The sequence below is a fragment of the Somniosus microcephalus genome, chromosome 5 (assembly GCF_052327205.1).
Source record: "Somniosus microcephalus isolate GS21.2 chromosome 5, FLI_Smic_1.0, whole genome shotgun sequence".
NCBI classification, from domain to species: domain Eukaryota; kingdom Metazoa; phylum Chordata; class Chondrichthyes; order Squaliformes; family Somniosidae; genus Somniosus; species Somniosus microcephalus.
In genome coordinates this window covers 190,101,303-190,123,527 of record NC_140991.1, presented here as the reverse complement: position 1 = coordinate 190,123,527, position 22,225 = coordinate 190,101,303, and the positions used below count along the sequence as shown (strand labels likewise).

Here is a 22,225-nt window from a genome sequence, read left to right as displayed (position 1 = left end):
CATTGGAATCATTCTCCAACATTGGAATCATACTCCAGCATTGGAATCATACTCCAGCATTGGAATCGTGCTCCAACATTGGAATCATACTCCAACATTGGAATCATACTCCAGTATTGGAATCATACTCCAGTATTGGAAGCATACTCCAACATTGGAATCGTACTCCAGCATTGGAATCGTACTCCAGCATTGGAATCGTACTCCAGCATTGGAATCGTACTCCAGCATTGGAATCGTACTCCAGTATTGGAATCGTACTCCAGTATTGGAATCGTACTCCAGCATTGGAATCATACTCCAACATTGGAATCGTACTCCTGCATTGGAATCATACTCCAACATTGGAATCGTACTCCAGTATTGGAATCGTACTCCAGCATTGGAATCGTACTCCAGCATTGGAATCATACTCCAACATTGGAAGTCATACTCCAGTATTGGAATCATACTCCAGCATTGGAATCATACTCCAACTTTGGAATCATACTCCAACATTGGAATCATACTCCAACATTGGAATCGTACTCCAACATTGGAATCATACTCGAACATTGGAATCATACTCCAGTATTGGAATCATACTCCAGCATTGCAATCATTCTCCAACATTGGAATCATACTCCAGCATTGGAACCAGACTCCAACATTGGAATCATACTCCAACATTGGAATCATACTCCAGTATTGGAATCATACTCCAGCATTGGTATCGTACTCCAGCATTGGAATTGTACTCCAAGATTGGAATCGTACTCCAGTATTGGAATCGTACTCCAGCATTGGAATCATACTCCAACATTGGAATCGTGCTCCAGCATTGGAACCATACTCCAACATTGGAATTGTACTCCAGTATTGGAATCGTACTCCAGCATTGGAATCGTACTCCAGCATTGGAATCGTACTCCAGTATTGGAATCGTACTCCAGCATTGGAATCGTACTCCAGCATTGGAATTGTACTCCAGCATTGGAATCATACTCCAGTATTGGAATCATACTCCAGCAATGGAATCATACTCCAACATTGGAATCGTACTCCAACATTGGAATCATACACCAACATTGGAATCATACTCCAACATTGGAATCATTCTCCAGTATTGGAATCATACTCCAGCATTGGAATCGTACTCCAACATTGGAATCATACTCCAGTATTGGAATCATACTCCGACATTGGAATCATACTCCAACATTGGAATAATACTCCAGTATTGGAATCATACTCCAGCAATGGAATCCTACTCCAACATTGGAATCGTACTCCAACATTGGAATCCTACTCCAACATTGGAATCGTACTCCAACGTTGGAATCTTACTCCAGCATTGGAATCATACTCCAACATTGGAATCATACTCCAGGATTGGAATCATACTCCAACATTGGAATCATACTCCAGTATTGGAATAATACTCTGACATTGGAATCATACTCCAACATTGGAGTCATACTCCAGTATTGGAATCATACTTCAGCATTGGAATCATACTCCAACATTGGAATCATACACCAACATTGGAATCATACTCCAGTATTGGAATAATACTCTGACATTGGAATCATACTCCAACATTGGAGTCATACTCCAGTATTGGAATCATACTTCAGCATTGGAATCATACTCCAACATTGGAATCATACTCCAACATTGGAATCATACTCCAGTATTGGAATCATACTCCAACACTGGAATCATACTCCAACTTTGGAGTCATACTCCAGTATTGGAATCATACTCCAGCATTGGAATCGTACTCCAGCATTGGAATCATACTCCAACATTGGAATCGTGCTCCAGCATTGGAACCATACTCCAACATTGGAATTGTACTCCAGTATTGGAATCGTACTCCAGCATTGGAATCGTACTCCAGCATTGGAATCGTACTCCAGTATTGGAATCGTACTCCAGCATTGGAATCATACTCCAGCAATGGAATCGTACTCCAACATTGGAATCGTACTCCAACATTGGAATCATACTCCAACATTGGAATCATACTCCAACATTGGAATCATACTCCAACATTGGAATCATTCTCCAGTATTGGAATCATACTCCAGCATTGGAATCGTACTCCAACATTGGAATCATACTCCAGTATTGGAATCATACTCCGACATTGGAATCATACTCCAACATTGGAATCATACTCCAGTATTGGAATCATACTCCAGCAATGGAATCCTACTCCAACATTGGAATCGTACTCCAACATTGGAATCATACTCCAACATTGGAATCGTACTCCAACGTTGGAATCTTACTCCAACATTGGAATCATACTCCAACATTGGAATCATACTCCAGGATTGGAATCATACTCCAACATTGGAATCATACTCCAGTATTGGAATAATACTCTGACATTGGAATCATACTCCAACATTGGAGTCATACTCCAGTATTGAAATCATACTCCAGCATTGGAATCATACTCCAACATTGGAATCATACTCCAACATTGGAATCATACTCCAGTATTGGAATCATACTCCAACACTGGAATCATACTCCAACTTTGGAGTCATACTCCAGTATTGGAATCATACTCCAGCATTGGAATCATACTCCAACATTGGAATCATACTCCAACATTGGAATCGTACTCCAACATTGGAATCATACTCCAACATTGGAATCATACTCCAGTATTGGAATCATACTCCAGCATTGGAATCATTCTCCAACATTGGAATCATACTCCAGCATTGGAATCATACTCCAGCATTGGAATCGTACTCCAACATTGGAATCATACTCCAACATTGGAATCATACTCCAGTATTGGAATCATACTCCAGTATTGGAAGCATACTCCAACATTGGAATCATACTCCAACATTGGAATCATACTCCAGTATTGGAATCATACTCCAGTATTGGAATCATTCTCCAACATTGGAATCGTACTCCAACATAGGAATCGTACTCCAGCATTGGAATCGTACTCCAGCATTGGAATCGTACTCCAACATTGGAATCGTACTCCAGTATTGGAATCGTACTCCAGTATTGGAATCGTACTCCAGCATTGGAATCATACTCCAACATTGGAATCGTACTCCTGCATTGGAATCATACTCCAGCACTGGAATCGTACTCCAGTATTGGAATCGTACTCCTGCATTGGAATCGTACTCCAGCATTGGAATCGTACTCCAGCATTGGAATCGTACTCCAGCATTGGAATCGTACTCCAACATTGGAATCGTACTCCAACATTGGAATCATACTCCAACATTGGAAACATGCTCCAACATTGGAATCATACTCCAGTATTGGAATCATACTCCAACATTGGAATCATACTGCAACATTGGAATCATACTCCAACATTGGAATCATACTCCAACATTGGAATCATGCTCCAACATTTGAATCATACTCCAGTATTGGAGTCATACTCCAGTATTGGAATCATACTCCAGCATTGGAATCATACTCCAGCATTGGAATCATACTCCAACATTGGAATCATACTCCAACATTGGAATCATACTCCATTATTGGAATCATACTCCAACATTGGAATCATACTCCAACATTGGAAGTCATACTCCAGTATTGGAATCATACTCCAGCATTGGAATCATACTCCAACATTGGAATCGTACTCCAACATTGGAATCATACTCCAACATTGGAATCATACTCCAACATTGGAATCATACTCCAGTATTGGAATCATACTCCAGCATTGCAATCATTCTCCAACATTGCAATCATACTCCAGCATTGGAATCATTCTCCAGCATTGGAATCGTACTCCAACATTGGAATCATACTCCAACATTGGAATCATACTCCAGTATTGGAATCATACTCCAGTGTTGGAATCATACTCCAACATTGGAATCATACTCCAACATTGTATCATACTCCAGTATTGGAATCATACTCCAGCATTGGAATCGTACTGCAGCATTGGAATTGTACTCCAACATTGGAATCGTACTTCGGTTTTGGAATTGTACTCCAGCATTGGAATCATACTCCAACATTGGAATCGTACTCCAGCATTGGAATCGTACTCCAGCATTGGAATCGTACTCCAGCATTGGAATCGTACTCCAGTATTGGAATCGTACTCCAGCATTGGAATCGTACTCCAGCATTGGAATTGCACTCCAACATTGGAATCATACTCCAGCATTGGACTCATACTCCAGTATTGGAATCATACTCCAACATTGGAATCATACTCCAGTATTGGAATCATACTCCAGCAATGGAATCGTACTCCAACTTTGGAATCATACTCCAACATTGGACTCATACTCCAGTATTGGAATCATACTCCAACATTGGAATCATACTCCAGTATTGGAATCATACTCCAGCAATGGAATCATACTCCAACATTGGAATCGTACTCCAACATTGGAATCATACTCCAACATTGGAATCATACTCCAACATTGGAATCATACTCCAACATTGGAATCATTCTCCAGTATTGGAATCATACTCTAGCATTGGAATCGTACTCCAACATTGGAATCATACTCCAGTATTGGAATCATACTCCAGCATTGGAATCATACTCCAACATTGGAATCATTCTCCAACATTGGAATCATACTCCAGTATTGGAATCATTCTCCAACATTGGAATCATACTCCAGTATGGAATCGTACTCCAACATTGGAATCATTCTCCAACATTGGAATCATACTCCAGTGTTGGAATCACTCTCCAGCATTGGAATCATACTCCAACATTGGAATCATGCTCAAGTATGGGAATCATACTCCAGCATTGGAATCATACTCCAACATTTACATCATACTCCAGTATTAGAATCATAATCCAGTATTGGAATCATACTCCAACATTGGATTCATTCTCCAACATTGGAATCGTACTCCAGCATTGGAATCGTACTGCAGCATTGGAATCGTACTCCAACATTGGAATTGTACTCCAGTATTGGAATCGTACTCCAGTATTGGAATCGTACTCCAGCATTGGAATCATTCTCCAGCATTGTAATCATACTCCAACATTGGAATCATACTCCAACATTGGAATCATACTCCAGCATTGGAATCATACTCCAACATTGGAATCATACTCCAGTGTTGGAATCATACTCCAACATTGGAATCATACTCCAACATTGGAATCGTACTCCAGTATTGGAATCGTACTCCAGTATTGGAATCGTACTCCAGCATTGGAATCGTACTCCAGCATTGGAATCATACTCCAACTTTGGAATCATACTCCAACATTGGAATCATACTCCAGCATTGGAATCATACTCCAACATTGGAATCATACTCCAACATTGGAATCATACTCCAACATTGGAAACATACTCCAACATTGGAATCATACTCCAGTATTGGAATCATACTCCAACATTGGAATCGTACTCCAGTGTTGGAATCATACTCCAACATTGGAATCGTACTCCAACATTGGAATCACACTCCAACATTGGAATCATTCTCCAACATTGGAATCATACTCCAGTACTGGAATCATACTCCAGCATTGGAATCATACTCCAACATTGGAATCTTACTCTAGCATTGGAATCGTACTCGAACATTGGAATCATGCTCCAGTATTGGAATCATACTCCAAAATTGGAATCATACTCCAACATTGGAATCATACTCCAGTATTGGAATCATACTCCAGCATTGGAATCATACTCGAACATTGGAATCATGCTCCAGTATTGGAATCATACTCCAAAATTGGAATCATACTCCAACATTGGAATCATACTCCAACATTTGAATCATACTCCAGTATTGGAATCATACTCGAACATTGGAATCATACTCCAACTTTGGAATCATACTCCAACATTGGAATCGTACTCCAACATTGGAATCGTACTCCAACATTGGAATCATACTCCAGTATTGGAATCATACTTCAGCATTGGGACCAAACTCCAACATTGGAATCATACTCCAACATTGGTATGATACTCCAGTATTGGAATCATACACCAACATTGGAATCATACTCCAACATTGGAATCATACTCCAGCATTGGAATCATACTCCAACATTGGAATCATACTCCAGTATTGGAATCATACTCCAACATTGGAATCATACTCCAACATTGGAATCATACTCCAGTATTGGAATCATACTCCAACATTGGAATCATACTCCAACATTGGAATCATACTCCAGTATTGGAATCATACTCCAGTATTGGAATCATTCTCCAACATTGGAATCGTACTCCAACATTGGAATCGTACTCCAACATTGGAATCGTACTCCAACATTGGAATCGTACTCCAACTTTGGAATCGTACTCCAACATTGGAATCGTGCTCCAACATTGGAATCGTGCTCCAACATTGGAATCGTGCTCCAACATTGGAATCCTGCTCCAACTTTGGAATCATACTCCAACATTGGAATCATACTCCAACATTGGAATCATACTCCAGTATTGGAATCATACTCCAACATTGGAATCATACTCCAACATTGGAACCATACTCCAACATTGGAATCATACTCCAGTATTGGAATCATACTCCAGTATTGGAATCATTCTCCAACATTGGACTCATACTCCAACATTGGAGTCATACTCCAACATTGGAATCATACTCCAACATTGGAATCATACTCCAGTATTCGAATCATACTCCAGCATTGGAATCATACTCCAATATTGGAATCATACTCCAACATTGGAATCATACTCCAACATTGGAATCATACTCCAACATTGGAATCATACTCCAACATTGGAATCATACTCCAGTATTGGAATCATTCTTCAACATTGGAATCATTCTCCAACATTGGAATCATACTCCAACATTGGAATCATACTCCAGTATTGGAATCATTCTTCAACATTGGAATCATACTCCAACATTGGAATCATACTCCAGTATTGGAATCATTCTTCAACATTGGAATCATTCTCCAACATTGGAATCATACTCCAACATTGGAATCATACTCCAACATTGGAATCATACTCCAGTATTGGAATCATACTCCAGCATTGGAATCATACTCCAGCATTGGAATCATACTCCAACATTGGAATCATACTCCAACATTGGAATTATAATCCAACATTGGAATCATACTCCAACATTGGAATCATACTCCAACATTGGAATCATACTCCAGTATTGGAATCATTCTCCAACATTGGAATCATTCTCCAACATTGGAATCATACTCCAGCATTGGAATCATACTCCAGTATTGGAATCATACTCCAACATTGGAATCATACTCCAACATTGTAATCATCCTCGAACATTGGAATCATAATCCAACATTGGAATCATACTCCAGTATTGGAATCATACTCCAGCATTGGAATCATACTCCAACATTGGAAACGTACTCCAGTATTGGAATCATACTCCAGCATTGGAATCATGCCGCAGTATTGGAATCATACTCCAATCTTGGAATCATACTCCAACATTGGGATCATACTCCAACATTGGAATCATACTCCAACATTGGTATCATACTCCAACATTGGAATCATACTCCAGCTTTGGAATCATTCTCCAACATTGGAATCATACTCCAGCATTGGAATCATGCTCCAACATTGGAATCATTCTCCAACATTGGAATCATACTCCAGTATTGGAATCATACTCCAACATTGGATTCGTACTCCAACATTGGAATCATACTCCAACATTGGAATCATACTCCAGTATTGGAATCATACTCCAACATTGGAATCATACTCCAACATTGGAATCATACTCCAACATTGGAATCATTCTCCAGTATTGGAATCATACTCCAACATTGGAATCATTCTCCAACATTGGAATCATTCTCCAACATTGGAATCATACTCCAACATTGGAATCATACTCCAGCATTGGAATCATACTCCAGCATTGGAATCATACTCCAACATTGGAATCATACTCCAGTATTGGAATCATACTCCAACATTGGAATCTTACTCCAGCATTGGAATCATACTCCAGTATTGCAATCATACTCCAACATTGGAATCATACTCCAGTATTGGAATCATACTCCAACATTGGAATCATACTCCAACATTGGAATCATTCTCCAGCATTGGAATCATACTCCAGTATTAGAATCATACTCCAGTATTGGAATCATGTTCCAACATTGGAATCATACTCCAAATTAGGAATCATACTCCAACATTGGAGTCATACTCCAACATTGGAATCATACTCCAACATTGGAATCATACTCCAACATTGGAATCATGCTCCAGTATTGGAATCATACTCCAACATTGGAATCATACTCCAACATTGGAATCATACTCCAGTATTGGAATCATACTCCAACATTGGAATCATACTCCAACATTGGAATCATACTCCAGTATTGGAATCATACTCCTGTATTGGAATCATTCTCCAACATTGGAATCGTACTCCAACATTGGAATCGTACTCCAACATTGGAATCGTACTCCAACATTGGAATCGTACTCCAACATTGGAATCGTACTCCAACATTGGAATCGTACTCCAACATTGGAATCGTACTCCAACATTGGAATCCTACTCCAACATTGGAATCATACTCCAACATTGGAATCATACTCCAACATTGGAATCATACTCCAGTATTGGAATCATACTCCAACATTGGTATCATACTCCAACATTGGAATCATACTCCAACATTGGAATCATACTCCAGTATTGGAATCATACTCCAGTATTGGAATCATTCTCCAACATTGGACTCATACTCCAACATTGGAGTCATACTCCAGCATTGGAATCGTACTCCAAAATTGGAATCATACTCCAACATTGGAATCATACTCCAACATTGGAATCATACTCCAACATTGGAATCATACTCCAGTATTGGAATCATACTCCAGTATTGGAATCATTCTCCAACATTGGACTCATACTCCAACATTGGAGTCATACTCCAGCATTGGAATCATTCTCCAACATTGGAATCATACTCCAGTATTGGAATCATTCTCCAACATTGGACTCATACTCCAACATTGGAATCATACTCCAAAATTGGAATCATACTCCAACATTGGAATCATACTCCAGTATTCGAATCATACTCCAACATTGGAATCATACTCCAATATTGGAATCATACTCCAACATTGGAATCATACTCCAACATTGGAATCATACTCCAGTATTGGAATCATTCTTCAACATTGGAATCATTCTCCAACATTGGAATCATACTCCAACATTGGAATCATACTCCAGCATTGGAATCATACTCCAACATTGGAATCATACTCCAGTATTGGAATCATCCTCCAGCATTGGAATCATACTCCAGCATTGGAATCATACTCCAACATTGGAATCATACTCCAACATTGGAATCATACTCCAACATTGGAATCATAATCCAACATTGGAATCATACTCCAACATTGGAATCATACTCCAACATTGGAATCATACTCCAGTATTGGAATCATACTCCAACATTGGAATCATTCTCCAACATTGGAATCATACTCCAGCATTGGAATCATACTCCAGTATTGGAATCATACTGCAACATTGTAATCATACTCCAACATTGGAATCATAATCCAACATTGGAATCATACTCCAGTATTGGAATCATACTCCAGCATTGGAATCATACTCCAGCATTGGAATCATGCCGCAGTATTGGAATCATACTCCAGTCTTGGAATCATACTCCAACATTGGGATCATACTCCAACATTGGAATCATACTCCAACATTGGTATCATACTCCAACATTGGAATCATACTCCAGTATTGGAATCATTCTCCAACATTGGAATCATACTCCAGTATTGGAATCATGCTCCAACATTGGAATCATTCTCCAACATTGGAATCATACTCCAGTATTGGAATCATACTCCAACATTGGAATCATACTCCAGCTTTGGAATCATTCTCCAACATTGGAATCATACTCCAACATTGGAATCATGCTCCAACATTGGAATCATTCTCCAACATTGGAATCATACTCCAGTATTGGAATCATACTCCAACATTGGATTCGTACTCCAACATTGGAATCATACTCCAACATTAGAATCATACTCCAGTATTGGAATCATACTCCAACATTGGAATCATACTCCAACATTGGAATCATACTCCAACATTGGAATCATACTCCAACATTGGAATCATACTCCAGTATTGGAATTATACTCCAACATTGGAATCATACTCCAACATTGGAATCGTACTCCAACATTGGAATCATTCTCCAGTATTGGAATCATACTCCAACATTGGAATCATTCTCCAACATTGGAATCATTCTCCAACATTGGAATCATACTCCAACATTGGAATCATACTCCAGCATTGGAATCATACTCCAGCATTGGAATCATACTCCAACATTGGAATCATACTCCAACATTGGAATCATACTCCAGTATTGGAATCATACTCCAACATTGGAATCATACTCCAACATTGGAATCATACTCCAACATTGGAATCATACTCCAACATTGGAATCATACTCCAGTATTGGAATCATACTCCAACATTGGAATCATACTCCAACATTGGAATCGTACTCCAACATTGGAATCATTCTCCAGTATTGGAATCATACTCCAACATTGGAATCATTCTCCAACATTGGAATCATTCTCCAACATTGGAATCATTCTCCAACATTGGAATCATACTCCAACATTGGAATCATTCTCCAACATTGGAATCATTCTCCAACATTGGAATCATACTCCAGCATTGGAATCATTCTCCAACATTGGAATCATACTCCAACATTGGAATCATACTCCAACATTGGAATCATACTCCAGTATTGGAATCATACTCCAACATTGGAATCATACTCCAGCATTGGAATCGTACTCCAGCATTGGAATCATTCTCCAACATTGGAATCATACTCCAACATTGGAATCATACTCCAACATTGGAATCATACTCCAGCATTGGAATCATACTCCAACATTGGAATCATACTCCAACATTGGAATCATACTCCAGCATTGGAATCGTACTCCAACATTGGAATCATACTCCAACATTGGAATCATACTCCAACATTGGAATCATACTCCAGTATTGGAATAATTCTCCAACATTGGAATCATACTCCAACATTGGAATCATACTCCAACATTGGAATCATACTCCAACATTGGAATCATACTCCAACATTGGAATCATACTCCAACATTGGAATCATACTCCAGCATTGGAATCATACTCCAGCATTGGAATCATACTCCAACATTGGAATCATTCTCCAGTATTGGAATCATTCTCCAACATTGGAATCATTCTCCAACATTAGAATCATTCTCCAACATTGGAATCATTCTCCAACATTGGAATCATACTCCAACATTGGAATCATACTCCAACATTGGAATCATACTCCAACATTGGAATCATACTCCAACATTGGAATCGTACTCCAGTCTTGGAATCATACTCCAACATTGGACTCAAACTCCAACATTGGAATCGTACTCCAACATTGGAATCATACTCCAGTATTGGAATCATACTCCAGTATTGGAATCGTACTCCAGTATTGGAATCATAATCCAACATTGGAATCATACTCCAACATTGGAATCATACTCCAACATTGGAATCATACTCCAGTATTGGAATCATACTCCAACATTGGAATCATACTCCAACATTGGAATCATACTCCAACATTGGAATCATACTCCAGCATTGGAATCATACTCCAACATTGGAATCATACTCCAACATTGGAATCATACTCCAGCATTGGAATCATACTCCAACATTGGAATCATACTCCAGCATTGGAATCATACTCCAGCATTGGAATCATACTCCAACATTGGAATCGTACTCCAACATTGGAATCGTACTCCAACATTGGAATCGTACTCCAGCATTGGAATCATACTCCAACATTGGTATCGTACTCCAACATTGGAATCGTACTCCAACATTGGAATCGTACTCCAGCATTGGAATCGTACTCCAGCATTGGAATCATACTCCAACATTGTAATCGTACTCCAACATTGGAATCGTACTCCAACATTGGAATCGTACTCCAGCATTGGAGTGGAGCCTTGCAAAATTCATCTTTTCTTGCAAGTAATTTTTTCCCGTTGAAATTATTCTTTATACTGTAATGCTTTACCATAGTGATAGTGAATCTATAAGTGCTTTTCTGCTGTGCAAGTGAATACATGTATTAATGTGGTGTCGCAAATCATCTCAGACTTTGGGCAAACAAGTGATTGGGATTCTGCTCAGGGTGCACTATGGACAGAGCAAATGAAAGCATTCAAGGGTATCACCATTCAAACTGAGAGAACTAGAGGGAGCAGCATGTGGACTGTTTTCATCCAAAAATGCTAACCTGATACTGCACTACAGAAAATAGTGGTCATTAAGAGCAAACAGACAGCAAAATCTGTGGTAGGTTATTGTGAGAGTTTCCTCACAGTGGGACTACAAGCAGGATCTATAAATGCAACCATCATATAATTCTATGCACGAACATTAACTATAAAAGGTCGGAAGTTTGAAAAGTTTTATGCTGAACTATCAGACATTCAAGGCTACACCAAAGTAAGACATACTAATTATCATAGGAAATGTCAATGCAAAGATTCAAAGTTCCATCTGAAATTAAACAAAAGCGTAGAAAATCTATTCTGAAAATACAAATGTGGTTAAGATTTATGAAGACAATGAGATCACAATAGGCAACAGATTTTATACTCATTTTAGAATCTTAATAGTGTGGGAACCAAATGAATTATGGAGCAGGGCCACTAAGGAAACAAGCAAAGAAAAATGAAAAAGACAGATTGGATCATAGGGAACCTGCCAATCTACATTGAACTTGAACATGAGAAAAGAGCAACGTGAAGAAACCTAGCTAGAGATAAATACAAAGAATTAATAGTTTAGTTCAGAATTTCATAAGAAAGGCAAAGAAAAACTGAAGAAACAATGAAAGCCAGAATGAAAGCAGAGAATATTTAAAAATTCACAGGAGAATTTAGAGACAAATACAACATTTACCTATTTTTAAGAAGGGGGATGTAACATGTCCAGGGAATTATAAACCAGTCAGCTTAACATCGGTGGTAGGAACAATAATGGAATCCCTACTAAAGGAGAGAATAGAAGAACATCGAGAAACAAAAAATATAATAATGACTAGTCAGCATGGATTTCAAAAGGGAAAGTCTTGCTTGACCAACCTCATTGAATTTTTTGAATAGGTAACAGAGAGAGTAGACAATGGTAATGCAGTAGATGTAATTCATCTAGATTTTCAAAAGTCATTCGATAAGGTACCCCATAATAGACTGATGAACAAGGTCAGAGAATGCAGAGTAAGGGGACAAGTAGCAGAATGGATTGTGTTAAGTCCGTGAATGATTGAGACACGGACTAGCAGGAGAGAAAACAAACAGATCTTTACTGGTGAAAGGCATAAACAAAACTAAACAACAGAGGCTCTCTAGTGCCTTTTATACAGGGGTGGTCACTGCCGGTACTGCAGTCTGAGACCAGTTATTCTCTTAAAGGTACATACACAACAATTCCTCCCCTTTTAGATAAACAGTACATAACATTCATTTAACAACTAATGATAACGAATTACAATCACAATTACTGTTGCTAGATACATTGGTTAAGTTTAAGCAATTGTAAGTTCAGTCTTTGAGGAGGCTTCCTGATTCTGTCTGGATAACCCCTCTTTGGGGTATCAGGTTCTTCTGGCAATGTTGAGTCGGAATCAATGTCATTGTTTGGTTCATCTGCTTCCAATATTACTGGTTCTGTGATCCTCTTTTGCGATTACATTGTGAAGTTTGAGACAGCTTAGTCTTCTGTTTCCGGATTCACTATCGCTCATCTGGTCTTCGGAACTACTGTCCGTCATCATTTGTACTTTCTTGTACGGTTCCTTAGTAGCCTTTTTGTTGTCGCTGGTCTTCTTCCCAGACCTACAAACTCATGCAATGTGTCCAATCTTCCCGCATTGTCTGCATATTTTGTCTTTGGACCAGCAGTCCTTCTGGTCATGGTTAGTTCTGCCGCAGCGATAACATTTTGCAAATCCCCGTGTCATTTCATGGGTGCCATATTCCTGTGGTTTTTGTTGAATTTCTGCAGCTCCCCTGGCTGCTGCTTCATACGATACTGCCACGCTGAAAGCCTTATCTAGCGTCAGCTCTTTTTCTGTGAGTAACTTCTTCTGTGTTCCTTCACTCAGGAGTCCACAGACAAATTTGTCCCGTAGGGTATCTGCCAGTCCTGCTCCGAACTGGCAGTGCTTTGATAGCTTGTGTAGTTCTGTAAGATACTCAGCATTGCTCTCATCTTTGTGCTGAGTTCTCCTGTGGAATTTAAATCTTTGTGCTATCAACAGTGGTGCAGGGTTTAAGTGCTCCTGTAGAACAGCAACAATTTCATTAAAACTCTTCGCCTTCGGTTTGGCTGGAGTAATCAGGTCCCGCAATAGGCCGTACGTTCTAGCGCCCATTAAGTTTAACAATATTGATGCCTTTTTCCCCTCCGCTATTTCGTTTGCCTCAAAATATACCTCGACTCTTTCCACATACGTGGTCCAGTCCTCTAATGTATTATCAAAAGCAGTGATACAGCCAGTCTTTGGCATCTTGCAAATCTAAAATGGCGCCTCCCGCACTTTGCCTTCTTCTCCGATTTAACAAAATGGCGCCTCCCGCGCTTTTCCTTCTTCCACGCTGTTGTTAGCGCTGCTTTCCACGGTTTCTTGCGCGTATTCTTTTTCTTTTATTATTTTCCCATCGTGGAGCGGACCCTCTGGGACACTTCCCTCCCTCTTCTGAGGTCCGAACGCTGCCTGGCTTCGAAACACCGGCCACGCCCTGTATGCTCCACCCTCTCTCTCTCTCTTTGCTTCCCGTCTCGCTGCCCGGCCCCGTTGAAAAGCCACCCGATCGAGCTTCAGCCCGCCGCAGCCCAGGAAGGATCAGAGCACTACCTGCCACCAGCACGATTAGCTGGGAAACCACGGACCGAGGAACCCAGCCTGGCTCTGGACAGTCTCTCCTGCAAGTTTTGAAATCGATGATTGACGGTCGACGCCCGTTTCTCGAGTTTCAATGGCCTATTTTTTTTTTCTTCTTTCTTCTGGCTCCGACCTTCAACATCGTCGTCGGAGCTGCTGCTGAGTTGCAGGTAAGTTCGTTTCTAACTCGTCACCAGTGTTAAGTCCGTGAATGATTGAGACACGGACTAGCAGGAGAGAAAACAAACAGATCTTTACTGGTGAAAGGCATAAACGAAACTAAACAACAGAGGCTCTCTAGCGCCTTTTATACAGGGGTGGTCACTGCCGGTACTGCAGTCTGAGACCAGTTATTCTCTTAAAGGTACATACACAACAGATTGCTAGTTGGCTTTAAGACAGAAAGCAGAAAGTGGGAGTAAAGGGTAGCTATTCACAGTGGCAGAAGGTGGGTAGTGGTGTTCCACAAGGATCAGTGCTGGGACCACTGCTGTTCACAATTTACATTAACGATTTCGACTTTGGAATCAAAAACACAATTTCTAAATTTGCATATGATACCAAATCGGTGGGGTAGTCAATGTTGAGGAGGACTGCAACAAGTTAGAGAAGGACATTAATAAACTTGCAGAATGGGCAAATAATTGGCAAATGAAGTTCAACACAGATAAATGTGAGGCATTACATTTTGGTAGGAAGAATAGAGAGGTCACTTGGAGGGTACGAGTCTAGGTGGGGTAGAGGAACAAAGGGATCTCTGAGTACAAATACACAAATCACTAAAAGTTGCGACACAGGTTAGCAAGGTCATAAGAAAAGCAAACCAAGCACTATGGTTTATTTCTAGAGGGATAGAATTGAAAAGTAGGGAAGTTATACTAAACCTGTATCGAACCTTGGTTCGACCACACTTAGAGTACTGCGTGCAGTTCTGGTTGCCATATTATAAAAAGGATATAGAGGCACTGGAGAAGGTGCAGAGAAGATTTACAAGGATAATACCAGAAATGCAAGCATATGAGGGAGAAGGGAATGGAGGGTTACATTGATAGATTTAGATGAGGAATGACGGAAGGAGGCTTGAGTGACATCCTCACAAATCACATCTTTGTGATTGTGACAAAGGTAAACTACCCCTCCTCGTCCTTCTTGACTTGTCTGCAGCCTTTGACACGGTTGACCACACCATCCTTCTCCAACGCCTCTCCACTGTCGTCCAGCTGAGTGGGACTGCATTTGCCTGGTTCCATTCTTATCTACCTATCCTTGGCCCCCTCCTATTTCTCACCTACATGTTGCACCTTGGCGACATCATCTGAAAACACAGCATCAGTTTCCACATGTACGCTGATGACACCCAGCTCTACCTCACTACCTCTTCTCTCAAACCCTCCACGTTCCCTAAATTGTCAGACTGCTTGCCCGCCATACAGTTCTGGATGAGCAAAAATTTTCTCTAATTAAATATTGGGAAGACCGAAGCCATTGTTTTTGGTCCCTGCCACAAACTCCGTTCCCTAGCCACTGACTCCATCCCTCTCTCCAACATCTGTTTGTGGCTGAACCACACTGTTCGCAAACTTGGTGTCATATTTGACCCTGAAATAAGCTTCCGACCACATATCCGGAACATAACTAAGACCGCCTACTTCCACCTCCGTAACATCACCCGTCTCCGCCCTTGCCTCAGCTCATCCGCTGCTGAAACCTTCATCCATGCCTTTGTTACATCTAGACTTGACTATTCCAACGCATTCTTGGCTGGCCTCCCACATTCCACCCTACGTAAACTTCAGGTCATCCAAAACTCGGCTGCTCGTGTCCTAACTCACACCAAGTCCCGTTCGCCCTTCACCCCTGTGCTCGCTGACCTACATTGGCTCCTGGTTAAGCAGCGCCTCGATTTCCAAATTTTCAACCTTGTTTTCAAATCCCTCCATGGCCTCACCCCTTCCTATCTCTGTAATCTCCTTCAGCCCCACAACCCCCCGAGATATCTGCGCTTCTCTAATTCTGCCCTCTTGAGCATCCCTGATTATAATCGCTCAACCTTTGGTGTCCGTGCCTTCTGTTGCCTCGGCCCTAAGCTCTGGAATTCCCTGCCTAAACCTGTCTGCCTCTCTACCTGTCTTTCCTCTTTTAAGACGCTCCTTAAAACCTACCTCTTTGACCAAGCTTTTGGTCATCTGCCCTAATTTATCCTTATGTGGATCGGTGTCAAATTTTTTGTCTTAAAATACTCCTGTGCAGCGCCTTGGGATGTTTTACTACATTAAAGGTGCTATATATATGTTGTTGAGTGGAGCATAAACGCCGGTATGGAGTGGTTGGGCTGAATGGCCTGTTTCTGTGCCATATATCCTATGTAATCCTATGATAAAGGCTGAACTGGGTACAATCTTACAATGCCATGCATTTATATAGCACCTTTGTATATGTAAGAAAACATATGTAAGATTATGTAAGAAAAATCCCAAGGAAGTTCATGGAGGCAAAAAGAAGGAAAGATTATGAGGGGTGACCAAAAACTTGGTCAGAAGTAGGGTCTTAAAGGAAGAGAGGGTGGTAGAAGGATCTGGTGAGGGAATTCCAGAGTAGGACCTAGCTGGCTAAAGACAAAGTGAAGTTTATTCTCTATCTTGATGGAACGTGAAGGCATTAACAAATTACGAATGAAACATATACCCACTGATGCAGAAGTTGAAGCTGTGATCAAGAGGCTGATAGCACAAAAGCTTCAGATATCAGCGATATCCGAGGTGAGCTGATGAAAGAGGAAAGAACTAAATGGTCAGAGTTGATAGAGAAATGGGGAAAGTTAGCAGGGGTAATTTTATCCTAACCTGCCCGGTGGGAAACTGACATGATCAGATCAGCCACCTCTTATAACCTGCCCAATTTTACTTTCTTTTGAAGTCAGGTTTGGTAAAAATTATCCCCAAATTTGTACCAATACTCAAGAAGGGCACTAGGGTAGCATACATGAATTACAGAAACAAAGCATTTACCTCACATGTCAGCAAGAAGTTAGCAGAAAGAAAATTGTATTCAAGATATTTCTAGTGAACAAGTCAGCTTCACAACAGGAGATGAAAATCATGGCCATGTTTTCAACCCGAGATTGATCTTAGAAAAAGCATAAAAATTCAACCACACATTGCATCTGTTTTATAGATTAATAAAAAAAGTCTTGTTCAGTCTTTCGACCAGCTTTCTCACTAGGGTCAGATGAGCGCTTATCACTTCTAAATACTTGTTGTGCTCTATGACACAGGATCCCAAATAGAAAATGTTGATAACTTACCCCAGTGAGAATAGCAACTGAAAGGCTGAACGAGATTTTGAAGGATAGAAGCATATCTTGCAGAACAAAGAGACTGCTGGAAACTAAGATATGATCAATAGCTCTGTATGGATGTTGAAAATGAGAGACACAGAAAGCCTTTGAGAAAGTGGGGATACAGAAAGATTCTTAAAATTCCATGTCAAAGTAATAAATAGATGCCTAACATGCTCAGAGCCACAAGATGAAGGAACAAGGACCAAAAGGGAAGCCAAGGAAAATGTGACTGGACGATGTATGCAATTGGGCGAGAATGGCAATCAGATTGGCAGTAGCAACAGCGCTTGAATGATGATGAGCAAGAGGATGCCACTCAAAGAAGAAAGTAACAGAAACCAATTGGCATAATCTCATAATCAAAATCAACAAAGGACCAACAAAATTAGCAGGCCACATGTTTTTAATGTTAGAAATTTTGGACAATCAAATTGGCCAGCATTAAAATTGGGTTGAGGCTGCAGCCTGGACTAGTAAAGATACTTCTGTTCATTCAGTGCATATTGCTATAGCCTTTCATTTACTCCTGTTTCATGCATTAAAAATTTAATGATCCTAAGATGCACATATTTATTCTTTCTATTCTTTCCCGTCTACGATGTCAAACTGTCTATTCTGGAATTTATCTCAGAATTGAGAGAGATAATCCACCGTGCATTTACAACTCATGAGAGGGCCAGCCTTCTCAATATTATCAGGTATTCATGCTGTGCAATATTAGCAACAAAGGCATTAGCTGATGGGTTAATGCCATCATTAAAATAGCAAACAAGGAAATGGAATACAAATTCAGTCACCATTTGACTTCATATAACCAAATACTTTTTATTTTAATCGAGGCAATTATAACCAACTGATGTTTATAGGTACAGCACCTTTCCCTTCTTTCCACATTTTGCCCACCTTTTTGAAAGCTTCATTTTTAGGAATTAACCTTTGGGGTGGGTTAATACTGTAAGATTAGCAGCAATGCAAAACAATTTCCACTCCACACCAATGCTAAACTGGCAATGTAGATCTAGAGTCAACGCATGAACAGACTCCAGAGCGAAATAGATTTAGGCTCCCTGTGTTGTGTATGTGCCTTTAAGAGAAGAACTGATTCAGGCTGATACCAGGAATGGCGGGAATGACCTATGAGGAGAGACTATGTAGTTTAGGGATGTACACACTGGAGTTTAGAAGATTGAGAGGGGACCTCATAGAAGTGTATAAAATTCTGACAGGTCTAGACAGACTGGATGCAGAAGGAATGTTTCCCTTGGCGGGTGAGAACAGAACTAGAGGACATAATTTAAGGATAAGGGCTAAACCATTTAGGACAGAGATGAGGGGGAATTTCTTCACTCAGAGAGTGGTGAACCTGTGGAACTCATTGCCACAGAGGGCAGTGTACGCCAGCTCATTAAATATATTTAAGAGGGAATTAGATATATTTCTACGGGCAAAAGGGGTTAAGGGTTACGGAGAGAAGGCGGGGACGGGATACTGAATTAAAGGATCAGCCATGATCTCATCGAATGGCGGAGCAGGCACGAAGGGCCGAATGGCCTACTCCTGCTCCTATCTTCTATGTATCTATGTATCTATGTATACTGCAGTACCGGCAGTGACCACCCCTGTATATAAAGCCACAGCAGCTTCTGTATTTCAGTCTTGAATTACTCCCTGTTCGGTAAATACCTGTTTTATTGTTCTCCTGCAGTCTGAATATTATTGCTCCTCGGACACTACACTGGCGATGGGCAGGTTTGAACTCAGCTGCAGTACTGCATCACCTCACGAGGATCTTTTCCCTGAAGAGAAGCTTCTTGGAGGTCGAAGTCAGAACGGCGGGCGTCGACCGCGGGCAACCGCCCAGGGATCCATTGGAGAGTTGCAGGGGAGGCTGTGGAGAGCTGGGCCTGGCTCCCCAGTCAAGGTGTTCCAGCAAGTCGTGCTGGTAGCAGGTAGTGCGCTGACCCTTCCGGACTGCGGCGGGCTCGGGCTCGATCGAGCGGCTCTGCAAAGGGGCCGTGCAGCGTTGTCGGGAGGAAGAGAGCGAGAGAGAGGGTGGAGCGCACAGGGCGCGGCCGGTGCTCAAGAACAGGGCAGCGTGGAGAGGATAGAACGCGGAGAAGGAAAAGTGAGACGCGCCGAAGCCACGGGTCACCGCCATTACCCTGTAGAGCACTAGGAGCAGCGTGGCAGCAAGGGGAAGAAGGAAAAGCGCGGGAGGCGCCATTTTATTCCATTGGGGAAGAAGGAAAAGCGCGGGAGGCGCCATTTTAATTCATTGGTGAAGAAGAAAAAGCGCGGGAGGCACCATTTTAAATCACCCAAGATGCCAAAAAGTGGCAGTATCACTGCTTTCGACAACGAGGTAGAAGACTGGACCACGTATGTGGAAAGAATTGAAGTGTACTGCGAGGCAAATGAGGTGGCCGATGGAAAGAAGGCGTCGGTATTATTAAATTTGATGGGCGCGAGAACGTACGGCCTATTGCGGAATTTAATTACCCCAGCTAAACCAATGGAGAAAAGTTTTGAGGAGATTGTTAATATTTTACAGGAACACCTAAACCCTACACCGCTGCTGATAGCAGAAAGATTCAAGTTCCATAAAAGAAACCAGCACAAAGATGAGAGCAATGCTGACTATCTTACGGAACTACGCAAGTTATCGAAGCACTGCCAGTTCGGAGCAGGACTGACAGACACCTTGCGGGATAAGTTTGTCTGCGGGCTCCAGAGTGAAGGAACCCAGAAACGACTACTTTCGGAAAAGGACCTGATGCTAGAACAGGCTTTCAGCGTGGCAGTATCCTACGAAGCAGCAGCACGGGGAGCTGCGGAAATACAACAGAAACCACAGGAATACAGCGCTAACGAAATGGCGTATGGAGCAGAAAAGTGCTATCGCTGCGGCAGAACAACCCATGATCAGAAGGACTGCTGGGTTAAGGACAAAGTATGCAGGCAATGTGGGAAAATGGGACACATAGCAAGAGTCTGCAGGTCGGGAAAGAAAACCAACACTACAAGAACTACTAAGGAAAAGTACAGGAAAGTAAAGAAATTGACAGACAGTAGTTTGGAAGATCAGGAGAGTGATAAGGACTCCGAGAGCAGGAGACTAAGTTGTCTAAAGTTACACAACGTGATCGCAAAGGAGGATCACCGAACAATTTGGGTCACCCTCATGATAGCAGGGTCCCCAGTAAAGATGGAATTGGACACAGGATCAGCCCTAACTGTCATGAATCGATGAGACTATGAGCGGCTATTCTCACACATACCCTTGAAGGACACGTCAATTGTATTGAAGACATACACGGGGCAAAAAGTCTACCCCAGAGGAAAAATAAGGGTGCCAGTTGAATACAACGGCAAGGAAACACAGAAACTGTATCTATATATACTACCAGATGGAGGACCACCATTATTGGGATGTGAATGGATCCGAAAAATACAATTGGATTGGCATTCCATTCAGGCGCTAACTGTGACTGATAAAAAGGATGATGACGTCACACCTGGACAACTGTCAAAAATTCTAACTGACGCGAAAGAGGTGTTCCAACAAGGACTTGGGACTCTAAAAGGAGTAACGGCAACGATAAAAATCGAAGATAACGCAAACCCAACATTTTTTAAGGCCAGACCGGTAACTTACACGATCCACCCAGCCACTGAAGAAGAGCTAGAGAGTCTGGAGCGTTCGTGTGTGCTGTCCAAGGTGGACTGGAGTGAGTGGGCCACACCCATCGTTCCTGTAATGAAGAAATCATTGAGCAGCACGCCTGGGGAATCGAAGAAGGTTCGCATCTGTGGGAACTTCAAGGTAACTGTGAACCCAGTCCTGCACACAGTACAAT

The 22,225-nt window shown here is 41.2% G+C and overlaps 1 protein-coding gene across 3 annotated transcripts in view; it reads left to right on the top strand.

Moving 5' to 3' along the window:
• The window catches only part of LOC147117492 (zinc finger protein 385D-like), an 885,325-nt gene that overhangs the window by 481,277 nt on the left and 381,823 nt on the right, over positions 1-22,225 (top strand). The window lies entirely within an intron of this gene.